The sequence below is a fragment of the Protomyctophum parallelum genome, assembly GCF_964188405.1.
Source record: "Protomyctophum parallelum genome assembly, chromosome: 4".
Classification (NCBI taxonomy): Eukaryota; Metazoa; Chordata; class Actinopteri; order Myctophiformes; family Myctophidae; genus Protomyctophum; species Protomyctophum parallelum.
The window spans coordinates 37,901,442-37,918,131 of record NC_139700.1 but is presented as its reverse complement, the minus strand read 5'-3'; positions in this window follow the sequence as shown (position 1 = coordinate 37,918,131).

Genomic DNA, 16,690 nt, shown 5'->3' with positions numbered 1-16,690 from the left:
CACACATTCATACACCGATTGCGGCGGAAGCCATGCAAGGTACGAACCAGCACATCGGGAGCAATTTGGGGTTCAGTGTCTTGCCCAAGGACACTTCGACATGTAGACAGGAGGAGCCGGGATTCGAACTGCCGACCCATGGATCATTGGACGACCTGCTCTACCTCCTGAGCCACAGCCGCCCCTTGGACTTTGACTTTGTTGTGTTCTGCTTTTGGGTCTGCCAGTTTTTACAAATCGTGACAGCACTCGTCTGTGAGAAGCTCCGTTTGAGATATAGGCCTAGTCAGAGCCATAGAGTAAGACAGAGTTACGACAACTCCGTTCACTTCATGGGGCCAGGCTCTTCTACATAGACTTCTATTGGTTTGTCCCTTTAAAAGGGACAATCGGAGGTTCATGGAATGCATTGGAAGTCTGGGCTCGCGTGAGTATACATGAACCACGTGACCAGGCTGATTTCTGCCCCCTCAATGACGTATAACTCTGTCTTACTCTATGGCTCTGGGCCTTTCATTCCTAACCCGACTCTGCCAGATGGCAGCAGCAGTGAGTTCCTCCTCCTGCTCCCATCTGGTCTCTCTCGGGCAGAGACGATGTACTCCGATCAAATGCTGATCGGAGCGATATGTGGCCGTATGCGGCCGCTAGAGGCGGGATCAACACGAGACTGACGTATTGAAGTGCTGCCACAGCGCAAATGTAAACACAACAACCTAACAAAAATAAATTATTATGGAGATATCAGATTTTGTCTGTACTGTATATGCCTCTCTGCACCATCCATCACAGTATGCCTTGCGGCGCACAGAACAGAAGTGCAGAGTCACCGAGTGGATCAGGGCATCATTACACAGCACAATATAATATGTCTGTTACCTTCAGGCACTGGGGTTGTGTTTAAAACAGCTAGGGGGTTGTGTGTGTGTGTGTGTGTGTGTGTGTGTGTGTGTGTGTGTGTGTGTGTGTGTGTGTGTGTGTGTGTGTGTGTGTGTGTGTGTGTGTGTGTGTGTGTGTGTGTGTGTGTGTTAAAAGTAGGCCTACATAATACCATGCAGGGGACTACTACTACAGATCTGCTCAGGATGAACAGAAACAAACATTCACCCAGAATTTGGGAGTGTGGAGAGGAGATGGATCCCACTCTTGTGGGATCAGCTTGGGTATGCGTGTGCTGCTAGACTAGTGACCAACAGAACGCTGGCTGACTTTGTCGTAGAAATGTAGATGTAAACATTTAATAATACCCCTTTATAAAAGAGTATCTCCTCTAAATTACAGTAAAGCCATTTCCTCTGAGATTATCTCACCTGTCACACCCCTGTGGTGCATTTGTTTCACTCTGTTACTGTCCCATTTGTTCAACTGATAGGCTCAAGTCTTGAGGCTATGTTGGGGGCTGGCTGTTTTGGGAGTGAAAGCTATAAAGGCTGTGATCCTATGTTTGAGAGTCAGACTGGGGTTTCCATACATGAACAGGTCATCTCGGCTCTTTACTCGAGTAAAATCCTCATACTTCCAAACTCTGAATTCTTGTGTTGCCTCATTATTATATGTATTGTCTTTCTGAGCATGCGCCCTATAGACTGCCTTAACAACTTGCAAAAATCCTAGCACGCACACACGCACGCATGCACGCACATGGATGGGAACAATAGCAAGATACAAACTAACAAACAATCGAATGCAAGCACACAAAATTTCTGTGAGGAGACTGCACACGATCCCCTTCAAAACTTTAACTGTCTCAACGATACAACCACCAGCACATCGACAGCACTCAACACCGTAGCTCCACTAAAAGTCATGCGTCCCAAACAACACTCTGAACCATGGCTAAATTACATTACTCGCGCTGCCAGGCGAGAATGCCGGAGAGCAGAGCGCAAGTGGAAGAAAGATAGGTTGCAGGTGTCATTTGAGACTCTGAGCCTGGATGCTTCACCAGAAATGTGTGAACAATTTTTACACTTCTTTGTTGACAAGGTTGCCTCTATTAGAGCTCAGATTGTAGGCCTAATGCCCACTAATGATCCTTCTATAACTGTCACCTGCTCTTCTACTTTCAAGTAGAAGAGCTTTTGCGCCTGTGTCACCTCAAAATCATGTATATAAGCTTAATATAATTATGGTTGATGTAAATGTTATGCGACTGCACTTTTGGTACTGGGATTGGTTGGACGTTGTTTCGACACGGACAGGGGTTGGTGTTACAACCACGGACACTAAATGTGACACCAGTTTTTGTGTGCAGTATACAACGCTGACGAAGGCTTCTGCCGCAACGCGTTCGTTGTGTGCTGCTTGTCTGCAGCATGCCATATACCTAACCTATACCTATGGTGAAATAAATAAGTGCCTTAAAAGCTATTGCCGTGAGTGCTGGTTTTCTTCTCTGTTCAAAATGTCGTGTCTGACCGTGCACCCGGTAAAATGATTAAAGTGAGTGAGACGAGATGGAGTCGTGCATGCTGCCTTCTATTCGAAATACGCCTGTGTCACCTTCCCACCTTGAAAAAAATGTTTCTCAATTAAAACCTGCATCTTGTCCTACCACGCCTTTTCAAGGAAGTTTGGCAGACTATTGGACCTAATGTTCAACTGATATTAAATCACAGTCTTGCCTCAGGTGTAGTTCCGACTTATTTCAAATTGGAGTGGTGGATTAAAAAAACGAACCTTGACACCTCTGTATTTTCTAATTTTAGACCAATCTCAAAACTTGCTTTTATCTCCACATTTTTTGAAAAAGCTCGTGCAAGTACTCGTTTTTAATTGCACAAAATCTCCTTGAGTTCTTCCAATCTGGTTTTAAAGCATTTCACAGCACAGAGTCCACACTTTTACGAGTTTTAAATTACCTTTTAAGAACCACTGACTCTGGTGACCCTGCGATCCTTGTGCTTTTAGACGTCACAGCTGCATTCAACTGCATACCCAGTATAGGAGGCACATTTTTTAATTGGTTCATTTTCTGTATAGCCCTGGGTGTCTTCACATCATCCTCTGCCCCTCTCCTTTGTTGAGTCCCGCAGGGCTCAATTCTTGGCCCCATCCAAGAATTTGATTTTTTTAAAGCATAGTATTCCCTTCCACTTTTATGCAGATGACTCGCAGATCTACTCCACCACCTCCCTGCAACACAATGCTAGATTGTCTGAAAGACATAAAAGCATGGATGGCCCTGAACTTTCTAAACTTTAATGAAAGTAAAACAGAGGTCATGGTGTTCAGACCCAGCACTGTCTGTGACACCTCCTCTCTGGATTTGGGCCCCCTGCAACCGTTTTTAAAACCAGTGGTCACAAACCTTCTGTTGTTAAATCGAGTTTTTATCAGTCTGCTGTAACATTTTATGAACGTCTTATACATGCTTTTATCTCAACACGCCTTGACTACTGTAATGCACTTTATGTTGGGGTTACCCAAGCCTGTCTGTCACGACTACAGTTAGTCCAAAACGCGGCCGTTCGCCTCCTAACAGGGGCACGGAGGTATGACCACATCTCCCCGATTCTCTCTGCCCTACAGCTTACACTGGCTCCCTGTGCGCTACAGGATCCAGTTTAAGATTTTAATGTTTGTGTTTAAGTCTGTAAATGGGTTGACACCATTCTACATATTGGAACTAGTAGCTCCCAAAGAATCGACAAGGGCCCTGAGGTCGACTGATCAGTCACTTCTCAAGATCCCTAAATCAAAGCTGAAATCCCGGGGGATAGGTCATTTTCCGTTGTAGCGCCCACACTGTGGAATGAACTTCCACCTCATGTCAGAGCTTCTCAAACCTTGCCTGTGTTTAAATCACATCTGAAAACTCACTTGTGCTCCTTGGCGTTTGAACATACTGATTAAGAGTTGCTGCTTCCACTGCATTATGTCATTGTGTTGCCCTGTTTATATATTGTTTGCTTTCCCTTGGTATTTATTTTGTGTACATCTTTGTTTTTCAACTCTGTTGTGTTAAATGTGCTTTATAAATAAAGTGGATTGGTGTTTACACAAACCCGGAAAGCTGGGCATTTTGATTGCCCCTCAAAAATAAAAATATATTTGCTGCCTCCTTTGGTCAGCCGAAACATCTTCGCCAGAGCAGTAAAATATTCAAATTTTATTTAGATCCATTTTTGGCATCGCTACCCCAGGTAGACACACACTGCCCATGCTCATCTGACCTTTCACCTTGGACTCATCCATGTCACCCCATTTAGTTTCCATGACCTGGTCACTATGACCTTCCATGATGAGGCAGCTGAACAAATGAGCTACTTCATTGATCTTGACATGCACCTATAATCACACAAACGCTAACTAACACTCGTGCGTGTGCGCACATGTGACACCTGCATGCAGGCGCGCGCGTGCACACACACACACACACACACACACACACACGCATGCACACACGAGCGCGCACGCACACACACACGCACACACACACACACACACACACACACACAGAGTCACACACACACACACACGCACGCGTGCACACAATGAGTCGATGATGCTGCATGTGAAGAGCACTGTAACAAAAATATTTACTCTATCTAGGGATGATGTGTCTTGCGTGGAGCATGTTGGTGATGAGAGCATACGCCAGACATTTACATAACTCGTCAACAGATTGACCAGCAGTCATTAGATGGAGTGAATCGTGTTTCAGAATCCTTGCTCTGCAAATGGAGGCCATGGATTTTGGATCCACAGTAAAATGTTATTTCAAGTATAATTTCCATTTGTTCCATTTGTACACTCTCATTGTTAACATTTCACAGTATAGGCTAACTAAAACTGTGATCATTAGGTGAAATTCTAAGAAATGAGTATGCGTCATGTTGAGAATATTAAGAATAATGCATAGCGTTTCCAAAGCTTATTCTTCCTGCCTGCATGTACTGTACAAAAGGATGAAGCTATATTCAGCATTCCATTGGCAGTGGCCTTGTGGCTCCTATCTTGGATGGAGCTACGTTATCATCCACTGAATGAGTGGTGCACTTTCACAAGTTTTATCAGTATATATATCATTTGACTATAGCCTATGACAGTCAATTGGACAATGACATTTAAAATGTGATTTATGTGTAATCACTGTAAATGTTACACGGCTAAACTACAGCTTAACTGTGTGTGTGTGTGTGTGTGTGTGCCATTTGCAGATAAACTATATTGAATGCATGAAAAAGGAGGCAGCCTTCTTGACAAGACCACCATTTCTCTCTCTTACACACAAACAAACACACGCACACTCACGCATGCACACTCACACGCACACACGAACACGCGCACGCACGCACGCACGCATGCACGCACGCACACACACACACACACACACACACACACACGCAAGCACATAATAGCCAGTCATTAATTTAAATTAAATAAATGAGGTATTATTTATACAGTATGACATGAGGATGACAGCTACTTCTAGCAGAGATTCAAGCTTACAAAGAAATACTGATGTATCACCTCAAGTGTGCATGCGTGCATGCGTGTATAAACTGGGACCATGTTTGACACCGGATACTGTATAGGTGAGGTTTCAATCATGGCACTAGCTGTGGATCAAAGTGTCTGTGGATGATCCGTCAGGAGGAGCTGACCGCTGGAAGCCGGCGACATGTGATCCCTTCTCTATTTCTGCTGTGCAGGCACTCAATGGCTCACTGCTGAGCCATTGAGTCATCTCCTCTGTATATGGTTTACTGATCAATACTCACAAAGCCTCCAAGCCTTCACCGAGCTCCCAAACACAATGAGTCATTCACCTGCTTCACACACACTGGAAACAACAGATAAGAGTTGTTTCTCGAATACCACACATTATGAGTAATCATTTGAAGAATGAATGAGCACTGATGAGTTCACTGCATGGTATCAAGGAAAACTAACCAATGTGACCAAGGCCAACACATGTACAGTTCTGTCTCCATATATCTCTCCAGCCCACTTGGGAAGTTCTGTTTCTCTCAGACTAAACTCTGACAAGAGATCTTGTACAGCCCATCTGGAAGCTTTGACCAGAGGTGGCAACTATCCAAGTAATTGGTTACTATTCAATGCATAAACATGCTGCTTAATCTAGCATTCACATGCTTTCTTGGGCAATCGTCGGCTGATTATTTGATTTTCCTTGCCAGACAGCTCCTAAATTAATGATTAATGGGGCCTGGAACAATTGAACCACCACTGCTATGCCCTATACTCCTTAATTGCATCTCTGGGGTTGACCATGATGTCACAATGTCATGTCCAACTGTGTGTACGCACTGTACTGTGCTCTGTAGCAGAAACACCTTAAACACATGTGACAAGAAATGTGCTGTGTCATCAAAATGTTTTACTGATGTAAAACTGCAGAGTAAGTTCTAGTTCTGCTTAGCATACGGTCAGCACACAGTATACTGTGTGTGTGTGTGTGTGTGTGTGTGTGTGTGTGTGTGTGTGTGTGTGCGTGCGTGCGTGCGTGCCTGCCTGCGTGCGTGCGTGCGTGCGTGCGTGCATGCGTGCGTGCGTGCGACCCGTGCGTGCGTCCATCAGACCTTTTCTGTCAGGAAAAGGTCTGATGGAATCTCTCTTTCTCTCGATGGTAATTTCACACGCACGCACGCACGCACGCACACACACACACACAGCCTGATGTCGCAGCTCTCTTTGATAGTTGCCATGGTGATTTCACAAACTGTAGGCTACAGGAGAGACAGGGGAAATAAAACCTGTAACACAGCTCACCATAACAACCCCTGTCAGTCATCGTGGTCACCATAACAATGCCCATCAACTATCCCGGTTGGCCTTGCTCAGGACAGGGGATATATTGAATTATTACCTTCGGGCAGTATATATACCACCTGTCTCCCAATAGAGGCAAATGTCTCAGTAGAAGAGCAAGTAGATCAAATACAACCACCATCACATACTCTGATTGCCATATTGATTGGTTAAAATAAAAGTTACATGATGTAGCTTTAAGTACCATCATGTGACTGTTCCAGTATGTACTTGCGTGAGAGGTGTCTAAAAGAATGCAAGGGGGAAGATAAAATATGTATTTGGGACAAACATACTGTCAATAATAGCATGCATCTGCAGACTCACAGACTGGCTCATTTAATTGTCTGCTCCGGTCGCAGCTCTATCTCTCTCTTTTTGTCCCACTCCCTAGGCGCACAATGTGCTGAAATGAGTTTTGTATTAATTTTGTAGAACTCCCATCATAGTTGGCAGCATAGTTCTACACCATCACATACAGTAGTTTTTGAACAATTTGTTCATAGAACTAATGTCTCTTATGTAGGCACCGTCATGAGACGCCAGACTTTTCATTCACACTACAGCTGTGGGAGACCATAGTGGTAACTAGTATAGACAATATAGGGAGTTGTGAGATTGGGGGATAGCGGCATTCAAAATCAAGCTCCGCCCCCGGGCCGAATGGAATTCCATACAAGATCTACAAAAGATGCCCTCAAGTCCTGGAAGAGCTATGGAAACTGATGAGGCTGATTTGGAAACAACGGAGGGTCCCGGTTGAGTGGCGTAGAGCTGTGGCCATCCTGATTCCAAAAGAACAGGATTCGTCCACCATTGGCCAATTCCGAAGCATTGCTCTCCTCAACGTAGAAGGAAAGATCTTCTTCTCTGTCATTGCCAAAAGATTGACCAAGTTCCTACTACAAAACAACTACATCGACACAAGCTGTCAAAAAGCTGGAGTCCCAGGGTTCTCAGGGTGTTCAGAACACGCAACGATAATCTGGGATCAGATCCAGTTTGCCAAGAGAGAAAAGAAGGACCTCCATTTGGTTTGGTTGGACCTGGAGAACGCATATGGGTCTGTCCCACATCAGCTGATTAGTTTTGCCCTTGACTTTTTCCATGTGCCGGTATGGGTCAAGAACATCATAGAGAGCTACTATGCAGATGTGAAGATTTGCCATTCGCTGCAGAACTATACGACTGACTGGCAGCAACTGGGAAGGGGAATAGCTATGGGGTGCGCAATCTCACCCATCCTCTTCACAGCCTCTTTTGAGGTCATCCTGATTGGAGCGAGGACAATGGTCAGAGGAGTGCGCAATAGTGCAGGCCTACGATTGCCACCACTTCGCTGCTTCATGGATGATGTCACAAGCCTACTGCAAACAGCTGCATGTACAGCACGGCTCCTCAAGAGGTTTGAAGAGTTGCTGTCCTGGGCCAGGATGAGGATAAAATCCAGTAAGTCTCGCAGCCTCTCAATCCGCAAGGGTAGGCAAATGGACTCAGTCTCTTTTCAAGTGGCAGGAGAGAGAATTCCTGTGCTTGCAGAACAACCACTCAGAAGCTTGGGCAGAGAATACACAGCTGATCTCACAGACAAGCACATGGCAGCTGCAGTCACAGACCAACTGAAAGAGGGTTTGAAAAGGATCGACCAGAGCTACCTTCCTGGCAAGTTCAAAGTCTGGTGCTATCAACACACACTCTACCAGCGTGTGATGTGGCCACTAAAGATGTGCGAGATAACAACAACAACAGTCACAAAGCTGGATGCCAAGGCCAACAACTACATCCGAAAGTGGCTTGGACTCCCAAGATGCCTCTCTGATGCTGCACTGTTTGGAACAAATGCACTACAGCTACCACTGAAGAACATCACAACGGGTTACAGGCTGGAGAAGTCCAGGCTAGTGCTGGAACTCAGACAGTCTAGTGACCACCTGGTCAGAAATGCTGGTGCTAAGATCCGGACAGGCAGAGCATGGAAGGCAGAGGAGTGTGTGGACGATGCAATCTCCAGATTGAAACACCAAGAGCTTGTCGGAAGAACACAGCAGGGAAGGCGCGGCCTTGGCTGGGGAGAGTCACAGAAGCTGTGGTCAAAAGCATCCTTGAAAGAAAGGAAAAATCTGGTGGTCACAGAGGTGACAAGGATGGAGGAAGACAGGTTCTTTGCCAAGTCCATTGGCCAATGTCAGCAAGGCCAGTGGACAAAGTGGGAGGGATTCCTACCACGGTCAGTAAAATGGTGTGACCTGTGGAGGATGCCTCAGGCAAGACTAAGTTTTCTGATCAGAGCCACGTATGACACCCTTCCTACTCCAACAAACCTGGCACGGTGGTACGGCTCTGAGGACAACTGTGGCCTCTGTGAAACAGGCAAGGGAAGCCTCCGCCATATCCTGTGTGGCTGCCAGACAGCCTTGGCCCAGGGTCGTTACAGGTGGCGTCATGACCAGGTATTAAGGAAGCTGGCGGAACACACAGAGAACATGAGAGTCCTGGCCAATGAGAAGTCAACATCCCAACAGAGGCAACTGGTTCAGTTCGTAACAGAGGGACAACCCAAGAGAAACTGCCCTAAAGCAGGCAGAACAGCGGTCCTGACTCCAGGCAAAGACTGGTCAATGAGAGCAGACCTTGACAAACAGCTACGCTTCCCCTTTGACATCACCATCACCACACTGAGACCCGACATCGTCCTGTGGTCATCAACCGAGAAGCGAGTCCTGTTAGTCGAGTTGACAGTCCCTTGGGAGCAGAACATTCAGGAAGCGTACGAGAGGAAAAAGGCCCGGTATGCAGATCTAGTGGCAGAATGCCAAGAGAAAGGCTGGAGAGCAACAACCTATCCAGTGGAAGTCGGATGCCGCGGCTATGCCGGCCTCTCAACAAACCGCTTCTTGAGGGATATCGGCTTCACGGCAGCAAAGGCCAAGAAGGTCCTAAAGGATCTCTCGGAGGAAGCGGAAAAGGGAAGTTTCTGGCTCTGGCTGAGAAGAAAGGACAGGAGTTGGGGGAAACGAGATGCCACACAGTGAAAAACCTGATTATCGTAATCCAGCTGCAGGGAGCGGCGGGGAGACGTCCCTGACCGCTGCCCCACCATCCTGAGATGTTCTGGTGTTTAATGGGGCGAAACATCAGTGAAGGATGGCTCCCAGCTGATGACCCTGCAGCTGGTACTTAGGCACTGGCTGAAGTGGGCCTGACGGAAGCGGCCCGTGAGGTTCCAACAGCAACCTACGCTTCCAAACCATCAGGTATGCGGTCAGGTGAAAGCCTGGCTCAGGGAGGAGGGCGTCCCTGCCATGCAGAGTCTAGGGTCACTACCTGTGAGCAAGGGGCAAGGCCAGGATGGCTCTCATCTGAAACCCTACAGCTGGCGCTTAGGCACCGTCGGAGGTGCGTCAGGCAGAAATGCCCTGCAGGTACCAACAACTGCCTGTCATGTAAAATTTACACCATCACATACAGTAGTTTTTACGAAGCAATTATTTTTCACAATTTGTTCATAGAACTAATGTCTCTTATGTAGGCACCGTCATGAGACGCCAGACTTTTCATTCACACTACAGCTGTGGGAGACCATAGTGGTAACTAGTATAGACAATATAGGGAGTTGTGAGATTGGGGGATAGCGGCATTCAAAATCAGCACCTATTCCCATAGGACGCCAAATACCAGTGGATTAGTGATTGGGAAAGGGCTCAATAAGTAATTCAGTGTACATCAACAAATAATGGCGTGTGCATGTGTGCGTGTGTGCGTGCGTGTGTGCGAGCGTGTGTCCATGTGCGTGCGTGAGTGCGTGAGTGTGTGCGTGCACGCGTGTTGCTGGTCATTGAACATTCATTGTTTTTCATTATGGACTGACCTCTGACCTCGGTGGAGAAGTGTGCGGAGTGTCGTGTTATGAACAACTGTAGTTCCTGGTCCAGGTCACATGACCTGAGGTCCACGTCCCAGGAACGAATCCCTGCACGAGGATGGAGAAAAGATAAGAAAAATGTTATATATATATATATATATATTTTTTAAGTATTTAGATTCTCAAATATAAACTCAAATATAAACTAAATATAAAGCTGACACCATCTCCATCAACCTAGGAATAATTGTTAATTGTTATCTTACTATCTATCAAGTGGGAGAAGTCGTACTGTAATAACAACCTATAGAATCCATTATACAGAGTCAGTCAGTCAGCAACTAGTTTCATGTAGACTGACAACTATTCCACTATCTCTGAATGCTATATGGAGTCTGGAACTACACCTCCCGAAGGAAGCTGCCTCTGATCTGTTCTTCATTCCGTTCACGAACATATATTCGAAACGATTTTCTTTTTTCTGCATTTGCATGACTGTAAAGACGAACGGAAGCATCTTCACATTTTTTAAACGCACGTACGTAAGCACACACACACACACACACACACACACACACACACACACACACACACACACACACACACACACACACACACACACACACACACACACACACACACACACACACACACACATCCACACAACACATTTTTCGACATTATTCTGAAATCCTGTGCTGCACGTATATCTCTCCTGTCCTTCAGAAGAGCCTGTTGGACTGCAGGCTGTCTACTTAGCCTTGCTGAGTCACAGGCCAGATTCATGTAGGTGTTTAACGTTTAACCATACAAAACCATAACAATTTCAATTCATACATGGTGGGATGATTGTACAATGAGCATAAAATTCATATCAGATATTTGGGCAGAGACATATGGAAAAATAAAGTCAATTGTAAATTCATTCATACAATGGAGGGTATGCATAAAATGAGTGTCAAAGTGAGTTCAATGTCGTTTAACGTTTAATGCAATCAGATTGAAGAACACTTTTCTGTTTGGATGTATGGTCAAGGCCAGAAAGTAGTTTTTTGCCACTCGTTTCCGCATAACGTCCAGGCATGATGTCACGCGCATACCCACATAGAGGTAAATTCTTGTTATTTTCAATAATACAGTAGGCTACAGTAAATGTAAAAAGGTAAATCATTGTTATTCTTCTTATAACTATTATGTTCTTAATCTTAGTTGTATTCATGCTGAAGGAAGTCAAGGACATCAAGTATGCTATAGGCTCATGGGTCAACTCAACCGAGCAAGACCTGAAAGTGAGGAAGGCACTTGCATGGAGGGCCCTGAATGGCATGACCAGTGTATGGAACTCCAATCTCCCCCGTCCAAAAAAACCTCAGCTTCTTCTACGCAACGGTGGACCTATACGGCAGTATACAGTGAATGCTGGACCCTGAAGCCAACCGTGCAGAAGCAAGAGTGTACAAGGGTGAGCCAGAAAATAGCAGCCAGGAGAATGAGACTATAGCAGGACACTGCCAAAGACATCAAGAACTGCCAGTCAGCAAACTGGTGCTCTGCATGGGAACCAACACACGGGCATCGATCACAAGGACGTCCCAGGAGCGCAAAGTACCAAAGAACTGGCCAGATATATGGAGAACTGGGATGACTGTAAGCAACGATGTAGGGCTCGTCTGAGGACAACATAGAGAGATTCATAACTCAGATGTATGGCATTGCGCCCAGATTTGCGTTACTTTAAGAAAATGAAGGAACCAACTTTATTAAAAAAACAAGCAAAAACAATAAAAAGATGAGTGCTAGATTAAAACCGATAAAAGGTTAAGCGTGCTGAAGATCTTAAACCTCAGCTGAGAAAAGCTATACCCGGAAGCGGGCAATATTCTTGAGGTGAAAAGGGGGCAATTTTGGTCGATTCTGACATCAATCTACGAGAGTCTAATGGCTTCGGCACCTGGTGCCTCCGAATAGCTCTGAACATGTACAAATGCAATATCTAAGGTGCTTACCCTGCTGCTGCAACTGTTTGATTTCTTTGTGGAAAGCGTTTGAAACCTGTAGGTCTGTAGTTTTCAATAAGAGTGTTTTTAATCCATTCTGTCTCTGAATCTCTATTATTTTTCCTGTTTTCAACTGCGAAACAGCATCCCCTTTGGCTGTCTGTCTATTAGCTTAAACGGTGGAAGAGAAAATGTGCATTTTTTAATGAATGAATGAAAAACGTAAATGCGTATTAGAAGGACACTATCAGTCACCAGATCCAAGGACGGGTGTTTTCGATTAATCTAACATGGGTAAAATGGAGTTTGAAGTTACAATGGGTTGGTAACTTGGTATAGGAAGGGGGCGGGGCAGCTAAAATGAATATCAAATAGAGCACCAAAGTCTGACGTCAATATCGCTAGAGGGCGCTAATTCCACGGGTTTGTGTATGTATTATAATCCCCATAGTGGCTCTTAGATCGCCTCATATAAGAACTGTGTTTGAACAATAAACAAATCATCCCGGCAGTTTCATGAAGAATCAACTGACTGCGAGAAAACGCTAATGTTACTGCTGCCGAATTAGTTGCATTTTCGCTAAAATGTATGTAAACGATACAGAGACACCTCCCCGACAATATCGCTGAGACAGGTTGTTTATTTTTGGACCACAATTCTTATTATGAGATGATTCTAAGATGACACAAAGTTACTTCTCCATAGAGAAATGACTTCCGCAAACCAGGGGATGAGCGATGAGCATCAGGACTTTGATGCTCTATATCTAAATACTGAATGGAGCTTAAAAACTGTCTGGGGTGTTCACATAAATCTGAGTAGATGATAAAATGGGAAGAGCAATTGGTATTTCAGAGTCAAAATGACACTGTAATAAAGTTATAAAACAGAAACCAGTAGTATTTTGGTTTTGGTATTAAAATAGCTGGTGCAACAATATGTGTGTCAACAGGAGGTGCATGTTTGGGTTTGGCTCAGAGAAGCAAGGCTGGCATCATGACTCTATACTGCTGACCAGCACAACTGCTGCCTCCACAAAACATTAACACTGTCACACAGCTCAGACTCTGAGCAAGCACAGTAGCTCTGAAACTGATGGAGGGAGGGGGGGGACTTTTAATGTTAGAAGAATAGGCTGAGAATGAGAGTTTACTCTCATATCACATCAACAAGAAACCATGAGGCTATACTACAAGAGATTCATTGGGCAAAATGCCATTGTTGTTTTCTAATGTAGGCTAATTGTTTTCTTCTGTGGCTTGTTGACACACACACACACACACACACACACACACACACACACACACACACACACACACACACACACACACACACGTGTGCATCGGAGCTTGCAGACACATGTTATAGCCTAGCCCTATAGCCTATAGTCTAACTTCTCTTTAGGCATATAAGGAAAATAAACCGTGTGACTTTAACAGTGAACTTGATGGCCTCGACCACCCTATACACGTCCAATGCGGCAAAACTCTCTCCTCAGATAACCCGGGCCGGTGGTCTGTGTTTCAAAATAAATGCACGTGACTTAATTGGTATTGGTTTCCTACATCAATATAGCGTGCAGGCTAAATCTTAAAAACATGGACAAACAATAATAATAATAATAATAATAATAAATAAATAAAGTTATGCTGTTGTGTTAACTCGTCAGTCGACAACACGCACTTCTGTCCGGTAAAGGTAATTACCCTTCTCCAGCGGTCAGCTAGTGTTCAATAGTCACAGAAATCATCAATAAAAAGAGTATAGTTTTGTCCGGTATAACGATCAGTTTGGTCCTGTGTGAAAGTCACTCACGACTCGGACTCACCCCTCTCTATGTGCTGCTTGGCGGCGTGCAGCTGGTGCTCTGTGGCGATCTCTCCGATCACCACCAGCATGTAGCAGCTCTTCTGGCTGAACGGTGGCGGCGGCCCGTGCAGGCTCGTCCTGGGCCGGCGAGGGAACGGGAGCTCTCCGCGGTGCTGAAGGGGGAACTCTTCCTCCGACCCCTCGTCCTCTGCCACCGCCGCCAGCGCACCTCCGCGGACGGGCATCTCCATCTCCATGGCAACAGTCCCGGCACGGGCTACGGCGAACGACGACGACGTCGGGGCTGACGATTTCAGCATCGCCATGACAACTTCCAGGTGTGTGCGTGTGCGGGCGAGGTGGGGGTACGGTGGTGGTGCGGTGGTACCATGGATGGAGTGGAGGTGTGAAATAGGCACAGCAGAGGTGGTGGTGGTGGTGGTGGTGGTGGGGGGGGGGGGTTCTTTCAGCTTGTTCTCTGGGATGTCATAGCCCCCCGCCCCCCCCCCCCCCCCCCTGAGTCCTGCACGTCACGTTACACGTGCACGTATATCAGTAGGTCTGGTCTTCAAGTTTTGGAAATTGTGCCAATGACAATTAATCCAACTGTTTTGTTTGTTTGTTTGTGTTTTTTTCCGAACCCTTTTAAGTCTTATATAGTAGTCTATCACCAGCCAAAAGCAAATGTGTGCACTATGTGCACCAACATTTTTTTTTTTTTTTAAGATTTTTTTTTTTGCGGCTTACGCCTTTTATTGATTTTTGAAGGGATAGAAAGTAGGCTGACAGGAAACGGGAGAGAGATGGGGGGATGACATGCGGTAAAGGCCGTGTCGGGTCCGGGAGTCGAACCCGCGGCACACCGCGACTGGATCACCAGTCCGGTGCCCAGACCGTTACGCTACGGCCTGGGCCGTGCACCAACATTTTAACTAAAATACCTTTTAACATTACTGTTATATATACACTATGTATGCTATACCTATATACTCAGTCTCTCAACCTCATTGCTTATCTCTTATCTGCATAATGGGGGCCAACAAGATCTGTCTCCTTGAATATCATATCCAAGGATCTGTGTCAATTAGTAGCCTATTGTTGGTGAGTGGTGACACAGTTGGTTTAATATTATTTATGGCCCCCATCAGCCAATAACACATTTAAATTGCATATTCAAACTAATGTTCTAATTCCAATGTATGCACACTAAAATCCTACTCACAAACATTATTATAAAGCATCCCCCTGTGGCAGTTCACCCTGCCACTGAGACTGAAGTTCACAAACAGGGTTTGAATTATTTGTTGCCGAGAAATAGATTTGTTTGACTTCATATATTGTGTGTTGATTGATTGACTGATTGTTGACTCCATTGTAGGGAGCAACTAAACTGGGTGTGGTAGGGAACATGCCAACTTTGGATTTGTGTAACATGGGAAAGTGAATACTAATTATTATGTTTTATGTGGATATTTTTGATGAATAATGCGTGACACTAAAATGTGTATTGAGAAATGTATTGTCTCTGGACAATGAACTGGTGTAATTGTGGATTCAGTTAGGATTTGGTATGGTCCAGTCCAGTGGGAGGGGCTTAGCCTATAAGTATAGGGAGATCTGCCACTGCCAGGTATCAGTCAAGGGAGGTCTGTGAAGGTGTGAGACCGAGGCCAATCGTGCCAGTTCATGCTGTAAATACTTTTGGTTTGTTTTGATCCTTGGATGTATGCTTGTAAAAGGTGAATAAAGCAACCACCTGTCGTTGTAGCAAGAACTCTCTGGCCATCTTCAATCATTTTCCAGTGTTTTTTTTACTGTTTTCATCATTTTCCAGTGTTTTTACTGTTTTCATCAGTGCCTTCCGGCCTAACATACTACCCACACTAGGCAAAGTGTGACACCCCCTCAGCCCAGAATACAGTGAGTGTACTATTCCAGCTTACTGCGAAACAGCGAGTGAAGCAGTTTGATGAGCTGTGTGTAAACTGAAAACTATCTGACACACTGGAAAGTGGCAACACAAAAGCAGAGTAAACTAGAATGCTATCTGGCCCTAAACAGAGAATACACAGTGGCAGAATACCTGAGCACTGTGACCGACCCAAAACAAAGAAAAATCTTAACTAGGTACAGACTCAGTGAGAACAGTCTCGGGATCGAGAAAGGCCGTCATAGGCAGACCTGTATCCCGAGGGAAGACAGACTATGCACCCACTGCGCACTAAATGAAGTGGAAACCGAGCT